The following is a 15,188-nucleotide window of genomic DNA, read 5'->3' as shown; positions in this document are numbered from 1 at the left end:
CACTGCGGAACCAAAACTGCTTTGCATTCCTCGTCCAGAGTCATACCTTAAGACCCCATACTTACAGGAGAAAGTCGGCTTGCGTTTCTGCCTTAACCACAGCACAGATGTTCTTCTTACACTGCAGGGTGTTAGAAGAAGCTAAGCCCCGATAGCGTACCTAGAGCGTTCCTTGGGAGAGGCAGTTGGCTACACGGAAAACTCCGTGCCAAGAAAACGTTATTCAGGGCAGGGACCAGTGTGTAGCTAGAGTGTATATTTACTTGGAGAAATCACAAGGAGGTAGGCTGCATGTTCGCTGGAAACGGGGACCTGATGGCACAGGTCTTGCTTTCCCATTTTGAATGCTCCATTCATGCTGCCTTAAAACTACCTAAAAAACCGTTTTAGGACGTGTCTCTAGTCACTGTAGGCAGGGCTCTGGGAAGGGAACGAGTGTTCTCTACATCAACAGGGTGCTTTCCTAGCCTGGGTTGGTGCTCCTCCTGAGACGCTCTAGGGCTAAAAGGAAACTTGACGTGAGTCCTTTCCTCAAGGTAAAGCCTCGAATAGCCTGCCGAAGTGGAAGCTTGGAGCAGAGTCCTTGAAGCATTAGCTTTAGGTATGTTTTCAGGTTGGTAAGCTTTCAGGACACCGAGGACCTCGCGTGGGCACCCTATTCCCTGCAAGAACACCTAGAATCGGCAGGCTCCAAGAGGCTGCTAAGAAACATCCAGGCCCGGAAACCTTTCCCAGTCACTATGTGTATGCTGAGTGTAGGGCAACACACTGCACTCTTCCTTGGGATACCTAGGTTTCCTCAGCACTCCAACGGCTCCAGGAAATCTCTTCTCTCACGTCCTACATGTCATGCAAATATGCCTCATAGCCCTAGGCTGAGCGGCACTGAGAAACCAAAACAGCTTTGCTTTCCTCGTACAGAGTCATACCTTAAGACCCCATACTTACAGGGTAAAGTCGGCTTGCATTCCTGCCTTAACCACAGCACAGTTCTTCCTCTTACAAGGCAGGGTTTTAGAAGAAGCTAAGACCCGATATCGTTCCTAGAGCTTTCCTTGGGAAAGGCAGTAGGCTACACGGAGAACTCTGTGCCAAGAAAACGTTATTCAGGGAAGGGACCAGTGTGTAGCTAGAGTGTGTATTTACATAGAAGAAATCTCAAGGAGGTAGGCTGCGTGTTCGCTGGAAACGGGGACCTGATGGCACAGGCCTTGCCTTCCCATTTTGAATGCTCAATTCATGCTGCCTTGAAACTACCTAAATAACAGTTTTAGGACGGGTGTCTAGTCACTGTAGGCAGGGCTTTGGGAAGGGCACGAGTGTTCTCTCCATCAACAGGGTGCTTTCATAGCCTGGGAGGGAGCTCTTCCTGAGACGCTCTAGAGCTAAAAGGAAACTTGACGTGAGTCCTTTCCTCAAGGTAAAGCCTCGAATAGCCTGCCGAAGCGGAAGCTTGGAGCAGAGTGCTTGAAGCATTAGCTTTACGTCTGTTTTCTTTTAAGGTTAGTAAGGTTTCAAGACACCGAGGACCTCGCGTGGGCACCCTATTCCCTGCAAGAACACCTAGTTCCGGCAGGCTCCACTAGGCTGCTAAGAAACATCCAGGCCCAGAAACCTTTCCCAGTCACTCTGTGTATGCTGAGTGTAGGGCAACACACTGCACTCTTCCTTGGGAGACCTAGGTTTCCTCAGCACTCCAAAAGCTCCGGGAAATCTGTTCTCTCACACCCTACATGTCATGCAAATCTGCCTCATAGCCCTAGGCTGAGCGGCACTGAGGAACCAAAACTGCTTTGCATTCCTCGTACAGAGTCATACCTTAAGACCCCATACTTACAGGAGAAAGTCGGCTTACGTTTCTGCCTTAACCACAGCACAGATGTTCCTCTTACACTGCAGGGTGTTAGAAGAAGCTAAGCCCCGATAGCGTACCTAGAGCGTTCCTTGGGAGAGGCAGTTGGCTACACGGAGAACTCCGTGTCAAGGTAACGTTATTCAGGGCAGGGACCAGTGTGTAGCTACAGTGTATATTTACCTGGAGAAATCACCAGGAGGTAGGCTGCGTGTTCGCTGGAAACGTGGACCTGATGGCACAGGTCTTGCTTTCCCATTTTGAATGCTCCATTCATGCTGCCTTAAAACTACCTAAAAAACAGTTTTAGGACGTGTCTCTAGCCACTGTAGGCAGGGCTCTGGGAAGGGAACGAGTGTTCTCTACATCAACAGGGTGCTTTCATAGCCTGGGTTGGTGCTCCTCCTGAGACGCTCTAGAGCTAAAAGGAAACTTGACGTGAGTCCTTTCCTCAAGGTAAAGCCTCGAATAGCCTGCCGAAGCGGAAGCTTGGAGCAGAGTCCTTGAAGCATTAGCTTTAGGTATGTTTTCAGGTTGGTAAGCTTTCAGGACACCGAGGACCTCGCGTGGGCACCCTATTCCCTGTAAGAACACCTAGCTCCGGCAGGCTCCACTAGGCTGCTAAGAAACATCCAGGCCCGGAAAACTTTCCCAGTCACTCTGTGTATGCTGAGTGTAGGGCAACACACTGCACTCTTCCTTGGGAGAGCTGGATTTCCTCAGCACTCCAACAGCTCCAGGAAATCTCTTCTCTCATGTCCTACATGTCATGCAAATATGCCTCATAGCCCTAGGCTGAGCGGCACTGAGAAACCAAAACAGCTTTGCATTCCTCGTACAGAGTCATACCTTAAGACCCCATACTTACAGGGTAAAGTCGGCTTGCATTCCTGCCTTAACCACAGCACATTTCTTCCTCTTACACTGCAGGGTTTTAGAAGAAGCTAAGCCCCGATAGCGTACCTAGAGCGTTTCTTGGGAGAGTCAGTTGGCTACACGGAGAACTCCGTGCCAATAAAACGTTATTCAGGAAAGGGACCAGTGTGTAGCTAGATTGTATATTTACTTAGTAGAAATCACAAGGAGGTAGGCTGCGTGTTCGCTGGAAACGGGGACCTGATGGCACAGGCCTTGCCTTCCCATTCTGAATACTCAATTCATGTTGCCTTGAAACTACCTAAATAACAGTTTTAGGACTAGTCTCTTGTCACTGTAGGCAGGGCTTTGGGAAGGGCAAGAGTGTTCTCTACATCAACAGGGTGCTTTCATAGCCTGGGAGGGAGCTCCTCCTGAGAGGCTCTAGAGCTAAAAGGAAACTTGACGTGAGTCCTTTCCTCAAGGTAAAGCCTCGAATAGCCTGCCGAAGCGGAAGCTTGGAGCAGAGTCCTTGAAGCATTAGCTTTAGGTCTGTTTTCTTTTAAGGTTAGTAAGGTTTCAAGACACCGAGGACCTCGCGTGGGCACCCTATTCCCTGCAAGAACACCTAGAATCGGCAGGCTCCAAGAGGCTGCTAAGAAACATCCAGGCCCGGAAACCTTTCCCAGTCACTCTGTGTATGCTGAGTGTAGGGCAACACACTGCACTCTTCCTTGGGATACCTAGGTTTCCTCAGCACTCCAACGGCTCCAGGAAATCTCTTCTCTCACGTCCTACATGTCATGCAAATATGCCTCATAGCCCTAGGCTGAGCGGCACTGAGAAACCAAAACTGCTTCGCATTCCTTCTACAGAGGTATACCAAAAGACCCCATACTTTCAGGAGAAATTCGGCTTGCATTCCTGCTATAACCAAAGCAGAGTTCTTCCTCTTACACTGCAGGGTTTTATTAGAAGCTAAGCCCCGATGGCGTACCTAGAGCACTCCTTGGGAGAGGCAGTTGGCTACACGGAGAACTCCGTGCCAAGAAAACGTTATTCAGGGAAGGGACCAGTGTTTAGCTAGAGTGTATATTTACTTGGTAGAAATCACAAGGAGGTAGGCTGCGTGTTCGCTGGAAACGGGGACCTGATGGCACAGGCCTTGCTTTCCCATTTTGAATGCTCCATTCATGCTGCCTTGAAACTACCTAAATAACAGTTTTAGGACGGGTCTCTAGTCACAGTAGGCACGGCTCTGGTAAGGGAACGGGTGTTCTCTACATCAACAGGGAGCTTTAATAGCCTGGGAGGGAGCTCCTCCTGAGACGATATAGAGCTAAAAGGAAACTGGACGTGAGTCCTTTCCTCAAGGTAAAGCCTTGAATAGCCTGCCGAAGCGGAAGCTTGGAGCAGAGTCCTTGAGGCATTAGCTTTAGGTCTGTTTTCTTTTAAGGTTAGTAAGCTTTCAGGACACCGAGGACCTCGCGTGGGCACCCTATTCCCTGCAAGAACACCGAGTACAGGCAGGCTCCCCTGGGCTGCTAAGAAACATCCAGGCCCGGAAAAATTTCCCAGTCACTCTGTGTATGCTGAGTGTAGGGCAACACACTGCACTCTTCCTTGGGAGAGCTGGATTACCTCAGCACTCCAACAGATCCAGGAAATCTGTTCTCTCACGTCCTACATGTCATGCCAATCTGCCACATTGCCCTAGGCTGAATGGCACTGAGAAACCAAAACTGCTTCGCATTCCTTCTACAGAGTCATATCTTAAGACGCCATATTTACAGGAGAAAGTCGGCTTACGTTCCTGCTGTAACCAAAGCACAGTTCTTCCTCTTACACTGCAGGGTTTTAGAAGAAGCTCAGCCCCGATACCGTACCTAGAGCTTTCCTTGGGAGAGGTAGTTGGCTACACGCAGAACTCCGATCCAAGAAAACGTTATGCAGGGAAGGGACAAGTGTGTAGCTAGAGTGTACATTTACTTGGTAGAAATCACAAGGAAGTAAGCTGCGTATTCGCTGGAAACGGGGAACTGATGGCACAAGTTTTACCCTCCCATTTTGAACGCTCCATTCATGCTGCCTTGAAACAACCTAAATAACAGTTTTAGGACGGTTCTCTAGTCATTGTAGGCAGGGCTCTGGTAAGGGCACGAGTGTTCTCTACATCAACAGGGTGCTTTCATAGCCTGGGTGGGAGCTCCTCCTGAGACGCTCTAGAGCTAAAAGGAAACTTGACGTGAGTCCTTTCCTAAAGGTAAAGCCTTGAATAGCCTGCCGAAGCCGAAGCTTGGAGCAGAGTCCTTGAGTGTTAACATTAGGTCTGCTTTCTTTTAACGTTAGTAAGCTTATAAGGTCACCAGGACCTCGCGTGGGCACCCTATTCCCTGCAAGAACACCGAGTACCGGCAGGCTCCCCTGGGCTGCTAAGAAACATCCAGGTCCGGAAACCTTTCCCAGTCACTCTGTGTATGCTGAGTGTAGGGCAACACACTGCACTCTTCCTTGGGAGACTTAGGTTTCCTCAGCACTCCAACATCTCCAGGAAATCTGTTCTCTCACGTCCTACATGTCATGAAAATCTGCTTCATAGCCCTAAGCTGAGCGGCACTGAGAAACCAAAACTGCTTTGCATTCCTCGTACAGAGTCATACCTTAAGACCCCATACTTACAGGAGAAAGTTGGCTTGCATTCCTGCCTTAACCACAGCACAGTTCTTCCTCTTACACTGCAGGGTTTTAGAAGAAGCTAAGCCCCGATAGCGTACCTAGAGCGTTCCTTGGGAGAGGCAGGTGGCTACACGAAGAACTCCGTGCCAAGAAAACGTTATTCAGGGAAGGGACCAGTGTGTAGCCTGAGTGTATATTTACTTAGTAGAAATCACAAGGAGGTAGGCTGCGTGTTCGCCGGAAACGGGGACCTGATGGCACAGGCCTTGCCTTCCCATTTTGAATGCTCAATACATGCTGCCTTGAAACTACCTAAATAACAGTTTTAGGACAGGTCTCTAGTCACTGTAGGGAGGGCTTTGTGAAGGGCACGAGTGTTCTCTACATCAACAGGGTGCTTTCATAGCCTGGGAGGGAGCTGCTCCTGAGACGCTCTAGAGCTAAAAGGAAACTTGACGTGAGTCCTTTCCTCAAGGTAAAGCTTCGAATAGCCTGCCGAAGCGGAAGCTTGGAGCAGAGTGCTTGAAGCATTAGCTTTAGGTCTGTTTTCTTTTAAGGTTAGTAAGGTTTCAAGACACCGAGGACCTCGCGTGGGCACCCTATTCCCTGCAAGAACACCTAGTACCGGCAGGCTCCACTAGGCTGCTAAGAAACATCCAGGCCCGGAAACCTTTCCCAGTCACTTTCTGTATGCTGAGTGTAGGGCAACACACTGCACTCTTCCTTGGGAGACATAGAATTCCTCAGCAATCCAGCAGCTCCAGGAAATCTGTTCTCTCACTTCCTACATGTCATGCAAATCTGCCTCATAGCCCTAGGCTGAGCGGCACTGAGGAACCAAAACTGCTTCGCATTCCTTGTACAGAGTCATACCTTAAGACCCCATACTTACAGGAAAAAGTCGGCTTGCGTTCCTGCCTTAACCACCACACAGATGTTCCTCTTACACTGCAGGGTTTTAGAAGAAGCTAAGCCCCGATAGCGTACCTAGTGCGTTCCTTGGGAGAGGCAGTTGGGTACACGGAGAACTCCGTGCCAAGGTAACGTTATTCAGGGAAGGGACCAGTGTGTAGCTAGAGTGTATATTTACTTGGAGAAATTACAAGGAGGTAGGCTGCGTGTTCGCTGGAAACGGGGAGCTGATGGCACAGGCCTTGCTTTCCCATTTTGAATGCTCCATTCATGCTGCCTTGAAACTACCTAAAAAACAGTTTTAGGACGGGTCTCTAGTCACTGTAGGCAGGGCTCTTGGAAGGGAAGGAGTGTTCTCTACATCAACACGGTGCTTTCATTGCCTGGGTGGGAGCTCCTCCTGAGACGCTCTAGAGCTATAAGGAAACTTGACGTGAGTCCTTTCCTCAAGGATAAGCCTTGAATAGCCTGCCGAAGCGGAAGCTTGGAGCAGAGTCCTTGAAGCATTAGCTTTAGGTCTGTTTTCTTTTAAGGTTAGTAAGGTTTCAAGACACCGAGGACCTCGCGAGGGCACACTATTCCCTGCAAGAACACCTAGTAACGGCAGGCTCCACTAGGCTGCTAAGAAACATCCAGGCCCGGAAACCTTTCCCAGTCACTCTGTGTATGCTGAGTGTAGGGCAACACACTGCACTCTTCTTTGGGAGACCTAGGTTTCTCCAGCACTCCAACACCTCCAGGAAATCTCTTCTCTCACGTCCTACACGTCATGCAAATATGCCTCATAGCCCTAGGCTGAGCGGCACTGAGAAACCAAAACTGCTTTGCATTCCTCGTACAGAGTCATACCTTAAGACCCCATACTTACAGGGTAAAGTCGGCTTGCGTTCCTGCCTTAACCACAGCACAGTTCTTCCTCTTACACTGCAGGGTGTTAGAAGAAGCTAAGCCCCGATAGCGTACCTAGAGCTTTCCTTGGGAAAGGCAGTAGGCTACACGGAGAACTCTGTGCCAAGAAAACGTTATTCAGGGAAGGGACCAGTGTGTAGCTAGAGTGTATATTTACTTGGAGAAATCACAAGGAGGTAGGCTGCGTGTTCGCCGGAAACGGGGACCTGATGGCACAGGCCTTGCTTTCCCATTTTGAATGCTCCATTCATGCTGCCTTGAAACTACCTAAAAAACAGTTTTAGGACGGGTCTCTAGTCACTGTAGGCAGGGCTGTGGGAAGGGAACGAGTGTTCTCTACATCAACACGGTGCTTTCATTGCCTGGGTGGGAGCTCCTCCTGAGACGCTCTAGAGCTATAACGAAACTTGACGTGAGTCCTTTCCTCAAGGATAAGCCTTGAATAGCCTGCCGAAGCGGAAGCTTGGAGCAGAGTCCTTGAAGCATTAGCTTTAGGTCTGTTTTCTTTTTAGGTTAGTAAGGTTTCAAGACACCGAGGACCTCGCGAGGGCACACTATTCCCTGCTAGAACACCTAGTAACGGCAGGCTCCACTAGGCTGCTAAGAAACATCCAGGCCCGGAAAACTTTCCCAGTCACTCTGTGAATGCTGAGTGTAGGGCAACACACTGCACTCTTCCTTGGGAGACCTAGGTTTCCTCAGCACTACAACAGCTCCAGGAAATCTGTTCTCTCACGTCCTACATGTCATGCAAATCTGATTCATAGCCCTAAGCTGAGCGGCACTGAGAAACCAAAACTGATTTGCATTCCTCGTACAGAGTCATACCTTAAGACCCCATACTTACAGGAGAAAGTTGGCTTGCATTCCTGCCTTAACCACAGCACAGTTCTTCCTCTTACACTGCAGGGTTTTAGAAGAAGCTAAGCCCCGATAGCGTACCTAGAGCGTTCCTTGGGAGAGGCAGGTGGCTACACGAAGAACTCCGTGCCAAGAAAACGTTATTCAGGGAAGGGACCAGTGTGTAGCCTGAGTGTATATTTACTTGGAGAAATCACAAGGAGGTAGGCTGCGTGTTCGCTGGAAACGGGGACCTGATGGCGCAGGCCTTGCTTTCCCATTTTGAATGCCCCATTCATGCTGCCTTGAAACTACCTAAAAAACAGTTTTAAGACGGGTCTCTAGTCACTGTAGGCAGGGCTCTGGGAAGGGCACGAGTGTTCTCTACATCATCAGGGTGCTTTCATATCCTGGGAGGGAGCTCCTCCTGAGACGCTCTAGAGCTAAAAGGAAACTTGACTTGAGTCCTTTCCTCAAGGTAAAGCCTCGAATAGCCTGCAGAAGCGGAAGCTAGGAGCAGAGTGCTTGAAGCATTAGCTTTAGGTCTGTTTTCTTTTAAGGTTAGTAAGGTTTCAAGACACCGAGGACCTCGCGTGGGCACCCTATTCCCTGCAAGAACACTTAGTTCCGGCAGGCTCCACTAGGCTGCTAAGAAACATCCAGGCCTGGAAACCTTTCCCAGTCACTCTGTGTATGCTGAGTGTAGGGCAACACACTGCACTCTTCTTTGGGAGACCTAGGTTTCCTCAGCACTCCAACAGCTCCAGGAAATCTGTTCTCTCACGTCCTACATGTCATGCAAATCTGCCTCATAGCCCTAGGCTGAGCGGCACTGAGAAACCAAAACTGCTTTGCATTCCTCGTACAGAGTCATACCTTAAGACCCCATACATACAGGAGAAAGCCGGCTTGCATTCCTGCCTTAACCAGAGCACAGACAGTTCTTCCTCTTACACTGCAGGGTTTTAGAAGAAGCTAAAACCCGGTAGCGTACCTAGAGCGTTCTTTGGGAGAGGCAGTTGGCTACACAGAGAACTCCGTGCCAAGAAAACTTTATTCAGGAAAGGGACCAGTGTGTAGCTAGAGTGTATATTTACTTAGTAGAAATCACAAGGAGGTAGGCTGCGTGTTCGCCGGAAACGGGGACCTGATGGCACAGGCCTTGCCTTCCCATTTTGAATGCTCCATTCATGCTGCCTTGAAACTACCTAAATAACAGTTTTAGGACAGGTCTCTAGTCACTGTAGGGAGGGCTTTGTGAAGGGCACGAGTGTTCTCTACATCAACAGGGTGCTTTCATAGCCTGGGAGGGAGCTGCTCCTGAGACGCTCTAGAGCTAAAAGGAAACTTGACGTGAGACCTTTCCTCAAGGTAAAGCCTCGAATAGCCTGCCGAAGCGGAAGCTTGGAGCAGAGTGCTTGAAGCATTAGCTTTAGGTCTGTTTTCTTTTAAGGTTAGTAAGGTTTCAAGACACCGAGGACCTCGCGTGAGCACCCTATTCCCTGCAAGAACACCTAGTACCGGCCGGCTCCACTAGGCTGCTAAGAAACATCCAGGCCCGGAAACCTTTCCCAGTCACTCTGTGTATGCTGAGTGTAGGGCAACACACTGCACTCTTCCTTGGGAGAGCTGGATTTCTTCAGCACTCCAACAGCTCCAGGAAATCTGTTCTCTCACCTCCTACATGTCATGCAAATATGCCTCATAGCCCTAGTCTGAGCGGCACTGAGAAACCAAAACTGCTTTGCCTTCCTCGTACAGAGTCAAACCTTAAGACCCATACTTACAGGAGAAAGTCGGATTGTGTTCCTGCTGTAACCAAAGCACAGTTTTTCCTCTTACACTGCAGGATTTTAGAAGAAGCTAAGCCCCGATAGCGTACCTAGAGCGTTCCTTGGAAGAGGCAGTTGGCTACACGAAGAACTCCGTGCCAAGAAAACATTATTCAGAGAAGGGACCAGTGTGTAGCTAGAGTGTATAATTACTTGGAGAAATTGCAAGGAGGTAGGCTGCGTGTTCGCTGGAAACGGGGACCTGATGGCACAGGCCTTGCTTTCCCATTTTGAATGCTCCATTCATGCTGCCTTGAAACTATCTAAAAAAAGGTTTTAGGACGGGTCTCTAGTCACTGTAGGCAGGGCTCTGGGAAGGGAACGAGTGTTCTCTACATCAACAGGGTGCTTTCATAGCCTGCGTGGGAGCTCCTCCTGAGACGCTCTAGAGCTAAAAGGAAACGTGACGTGAGTCCTTTCCCCAAGTTAAAGCCTCGAATAGTCTGCCGAAGCGGAAGCTTGGAGCACAGTCCTTGAAGCATTAGCTTTAGGTCAGTTTTCTTTTAAGGTTAGTAAGCTTTCAGGATACCGAGGACCTCGCGTGGGCACCCTATTCCCTGCAAGAACACCTAGTACCGGCCGGCTCCACTAGGCTGCTAAGAAACATCCAGGCCCGGAAAACTTTCCCAGTCACTCTGTGTATGCTGAGTGTAGGGCAACACACTGCACTCTTCCTTGGGAGATCTAGGTTTCCTCAGCACTCCAACAGCTCCAGGAAATCTGTTCTCTCACGTCCTACATGTCATGCCAATCTGCCTCATAGCCCTAGGCTGAGCGGCACTGAGGAACCAAAACTGCTTCGCATTCCTTGTACAGAGTCATACCTTAAGACCCCATACTTACAGGAGAAAGTCAGCTTGCGTTCCTGCCTTAACCACCACACAGATGTTCCTCTTATACTGCAGGGTTTTAGAAGAAGCTAAGCCCCGATAGCGTACCTAGTGCGTTCCTTGGGAGAGGCAGTTGGCTACACGGAGAACACCGTGCCAAGGTAACGTTATTCACGGAAGGGACCAGTGTGTAGCTAGAGTGTATATTTACTTAGTAGAAATCTCACGGAGGTAGGCTGCGTGTTCGCCGGAAACGGGGACCTGATGGCACAGGCCTTGCCTTCCCATTTTGAATGCTCCATTCATGCTGCCTTGAAACTACCTAAATAACAGTTTTAGGACGGGTCTCTACTCACTGTAGGCAGGGCTTTGTGAAGGAAACGAGTGTTCTCTACATCAACAGGGTGCTTTCATAGCCTGGGAGGGAGCTCCTCCTGAGACTGTCTAGAACTAAAAGGAAACGTGACGTGAGTCCTTTCCTCAAGGTAAAGCCTCGAATAGCCTGCCGAAGAGGAAGATTGGAGCAGAGTGCTTGAAGCATTAGCTTTAGGTCTGTTTTCTTTTAAGGTTAGTAAGCTTTCAGGACACCGAGGACCTCGCGTAGGTACCCTATTCCCTGCAAGAACACCTAGTACCGGCCGGCTCCACTAGGCTGCTAAGAAACATCCAGGCCCGGAAACCTTTCCCAGTCACTCTGTGTATGCTGAGTGTAGGGCAACACACTGCACTCTTCCTTGGGAGAGCTGGATTTCTTCAGCACTCCAACAGCTCCAGGAAATCTGTTCTCTCACCTCCTACATGTCATGCAAATATGCCTCATAGCCCTAGTCTGAGCGGCACTGAGAAACCAAAACTGCTTTGCCTTCCTCGTACAGAGTCATACCTTAAGATCCCATACTTACAGGAGAAAGTCGGCTTGCGTTCCTGCCTTAACCACAGCACAGTTCTTCCTCTTACACTGCAGGGTTTTAGAAGAAGCTAAGCCCCGATAGCGTACCTAGAGCGTTCCTTGGGAGAGGCAGTTGGCTACACGGAGAATTCCTTGCCAAGGTAACGTTATTCAGGGAAGGGACCAGTGTGTAGCTAGAGTGTATATTTACTTGGAGAAATCACAAGGAGGTAGGCTGCGTGTTCGCTGGAAAAGGGGACCTGATGGCACAGGCCTTTCCTTCCCATTTTGAATACTCCATTCATGCTGCCTTGAAACTACCTAAAAAACAGTTTTAGGACGGGTCTCTAGTCACTGAAGGCAGGGCTGTGGGAAGGGAACGAGTGTTCTCTACATCAACAGGGTGCTTTCATAGCCTGGGTGGGAGCTCCTTCTGAGACGCTCTAGAGCTAAAAGGAAACTGGACGTGAATCCTTTCCTCAAGGTAAAGCCTTGAATAGCCTGCCGAAGCGGAAGCTTGGAGCAGAGTCCTTGAAGCATTAGCTTTAGGTCTGTTTTCTTTTAAGGTTAGTAAGGTTTCAAGACACCGAGGACCTCGCGTGGGCACCCTATTCCCTGCAAGAACACCTAGTTCCGGCAGGCTCCACTAGGCTGCTAAGAAACATCCAGGCCCGGAAACCTTTCCCAGTCACTCTGTGAATGCTGAGTGTAGGGCAACACACTGCACTCTTCCTTGGGAGACCTAGGTTTCCTCAGCACTCCAACAGCTCCAGGAAATCTGTTCTCTCACGTCCAACATGTCATGCAAATCTGCCTCATAGCCCTAGGCTGAGCGGCACTGAGAAACCAAAACTGCTTTGCATTCCTCGTACAGAGTCATACCTTAAGACCCCATACTTACAGGAGAAAGTCGGCTTGCGTTCCTGCCTTAACCACAGCACAGTTCTTCCTCTTACACTGCGGGGTTTTAGAAGAAGCTAAGCCCCGATAGCGTACCTAGAGCGTTCCTTGGGAGAGGCAGTTGACTACACGGAGAACTCCGTGCCAAGAAAACGTTATTCAGGGAAGGGACCAGTGTGTAGCCTGAGTGTATATTTACTTAGTAGAAATCACAAGGAGGTAGGCTGCGTGTTCGCTGGAAAAGGGGCCCTGATGGCACAGGACTTGCCTTCCCATTTTGAATGCTCAATTCATGCTGCCTTAAATCTACCTAAATAACAGTTTTAGGACGGGTCTTTATTCACTGTAGGCAGTGCTTTGGGAAGGGCACGAGTGTTCTCTACATCAACAGGGTGCTTTCATAGCCTGGGAGGGAGCTCCTCCTGAGACGCTCTAGAACTAAAAGGAAACGTGACGTGAGTCCTTTCCTCAAGGTAAAGCCTCAAATAGCCTGCCGAAGAGGAAGATTGGAGCAGAGTGCTTGAAGCATTAGCTTTAGGTCTGTTTTCTTTTAAGGTTAGTAAGGTTTCAAGACACCGAGGACCTCGCGTGGGCACCCTATTCCCTGCAAGAACACCTAGTTCCGGCAGGCTCCACTAGGCTGCTAAGAAACATCCAGGCCCGGAAACCTTTCCCAGTCACTCTGTGTATGCTGAGTGTAGGGCAACACACTGCACTCTTCCTTGGGAGACCTAGGTTTCCTCAGCACTCCAGCAGCTCCAGGAAATCTGTTTTCTCCCGTTCTTCATGTCATGCAAATCTGCCTCATAGCCCTAGGCTGAGCGGCACTGAGGAACCAAAACTGCTTCGCATTCCTCGTACAGAGTCAAACCTTAAGACCCATACTTACAGGAGAAAGTCGGCTTGCGTTCCTGCTGTAACCAAAGCACAGTTTTTCCTCTTACACTGCAGGATTTTAGAAGAAGCTAAGCCCCGATAGCGTACCTAGAGCGTTCCTTGGAAGAGGCAGTTGGCTACACGAAGAACTCCGTGCCAAGAAAACGTTATTCAGGGAAGGGACCAGTGTGTAGCTAGAGTGTATATTTACTTGGAGAAATCGCAAGGAGGTAGGCTGCGTGTTCGCTGGAAACGGGGACCTGATGGCGCAGGCCTTGCTTTCCCATTTTGAGTGCTCCATTCATGCTGCCTTGAAACTACCTAAAAAACAGTTTTAGGATGGGTCTCTAGTCACTGAAGGCAGGGCTGTGGGAAGGGAACGAGTGTTCTCTACATCAACAGGGTGCTTTCATAGCCTGGGTGGGAGCTCCTTCTGAGACGCTCTAGAGCTAAAAGGAAACTGGACGTGAATCCTTTCCTCAAGGTAAAGCCTTGAATAGCCTGCCGAAGCGGAAGCTTGGAGCAGAGTCCTTGAAGCATTAGCTTTAGGTCTGTTTTCTTTTAAGGTTAGTAAGGTTTCAAGACACCGAGGACCTCGCGTGGGCACCCTATTCCCTGCAAGAACACCTAGTTCCGGCAGGCTCCACTAGGCTGCTAAGAAACATCCAGGCCCGGAAACCTTTCCCAGTCACTCTGTGAATGCTGAGTGTAGGGCAACACACTGCACTCTTCCTTGGGAGACCTAGGTTTCCTCAGCACTCCAACAGCTCCAGGAAATCTGTTCTCTCACGTCCAACATGTCATGCAAATCTGCCTCATAGCCCTAGGCTGAGCGGCACTGAGAAACCAAAACTGCTTTGCATTCCTCGTACAGAGTCATACCTTAAGACCCCATACTTACAGGAGAAAGTCGGCTTGCGTTCCTGCCTTAACCACAGCACAGTTCTTCCTCTTACACTGCGGGGTTTTAGAAGAAGCTAAGCCCCGATAGCGTACCTAGAGCGTTCCTTGGGAGAGGCAGTGGACTACACGGAGAACTCCGTGCCAAGAAAACGTTATTCAGGGAAGGGACCAGTGTGTAGCCTGAGTGTATATTTACTTAGTAGAAATCACAAGGAGGTAGGCTGCGTGTTCGCTGGAAAAGGGGCCCTGATGGCACAGGACTTGCCTTCCCATTTTGAATGCTCAATTCATGCTGCCTTAAATCTACCTAAATAACAGTTTTAGGACGGGTCTTTATTCACTGTAGGCAGTGCTTTGGGAAGGGCACGAGTGTTCTCTACATCAACAGGGTGCTTTCATAGCCTGGGAGGGAGCTCCTCCTGAGACGCTCTAGAACTAAAAGGAAACGTGACGTGAGTCCTTTCCTCAAGGTAAAGCCTCAAATAGCCTGCCGAAGAGGAAGATTGGAGCAGAGTGCTTGAAGCATTAGCTTTAGGTCTGTTTTCTTTTAAGGTTAGTAAGGTTTCAAGACACCGAGGACCTCGCGTGGGCACCCTATTCCCTGCAAGAACACCTAGTTCCGGCAGGCTCCACTAGGCTGCTAAGAAACATCCAGGCCCGGAAACCTTTCCCAGTCACTCTGTGTATGCTCAGTGTAGGGCAACACACTGCACTCTTCCTTGGGAGACCTAGGTTTCCTCAGCACTCCAGCAGCTCCAGGAAATCTGTTTTCTCCCGTTCTTCATGTCATGCAAATCTGCCTCATAGCCCTAGGCTGAGCGGCACTGAGGAACCAAAACTGCTTCGCATTCCTCGTACAGAGTCAAACCTTAAGACCCATACTTACAGGAGAAAGTCGGCTTGCGTTCCTGCTG

General features: G+C 49.6%; 3 long non-coding RNA genes across 3 annotated transcripts; 1 reads left to right on the top strand and 2 right to left on the bottom strand.

Annotated features, from left to right (window-relative positions):
• Positions 1-4,071: 4,071 nt before the first annotated feature.
• LOC309621895 lies at positions 4,072-5,626 on the bottom strand. Its single transcript, XR_014240320.1, has 2 exons — positions 5,030-5,626; positions 4,072-4,140 (listed from the first exon to the last, which is right to left on the bottom strand). It is a non-coding gene; the product is annotated as an uncharacterized lncRNA (long non-coding RNA).
• Positions 5,627-9,006: 3,380 nt separating this feature from the next.
• On the top strand, positions 9,007-10,794 carry LOC309621897. Its single transcript, XR_014240322.1, has 2 exons — positions 9,007-9,262; positions 10,150-10,794. It is a non-coding gene; the product is annotated as an uncharacterized lncRNA (long non-coding RNA).
• On the bottom strand, positions 10,533-12,182 carry LOC309621898. Its single transcript, XR_014240323.1, has 2 exons — positions 11,917-12,182; positions 10,533-11,028 (listed from the first exon to the last, which is right to left on the bottom strand). It is a non-coding gene; the product is annotated as an uncharacterized lncRNA (long non-coding RNA).
• Positions 12,183-15,188: the final 3,006 nt, after the last annotated feature.

Source organism: Balaenoptera borealis (genome assembly GCF_965194805.1).
Source record: "Balaenoptera borealis genome assembly, contig: HAP1_SCAFFOLD_1125, whole genome shotgun sequence".
Taxonomy (NCBI): Eukaryota; Metazoa; Chordata; class Mammalia; order Artiodactyla; family Balaenopteridae; genus Balaenoptera; species Balaenoptera borealis.
Note: the sequence above shows the minus strand (reverse complement) of the source record. Positions and strands in the feature narration are given on the sequence as shown.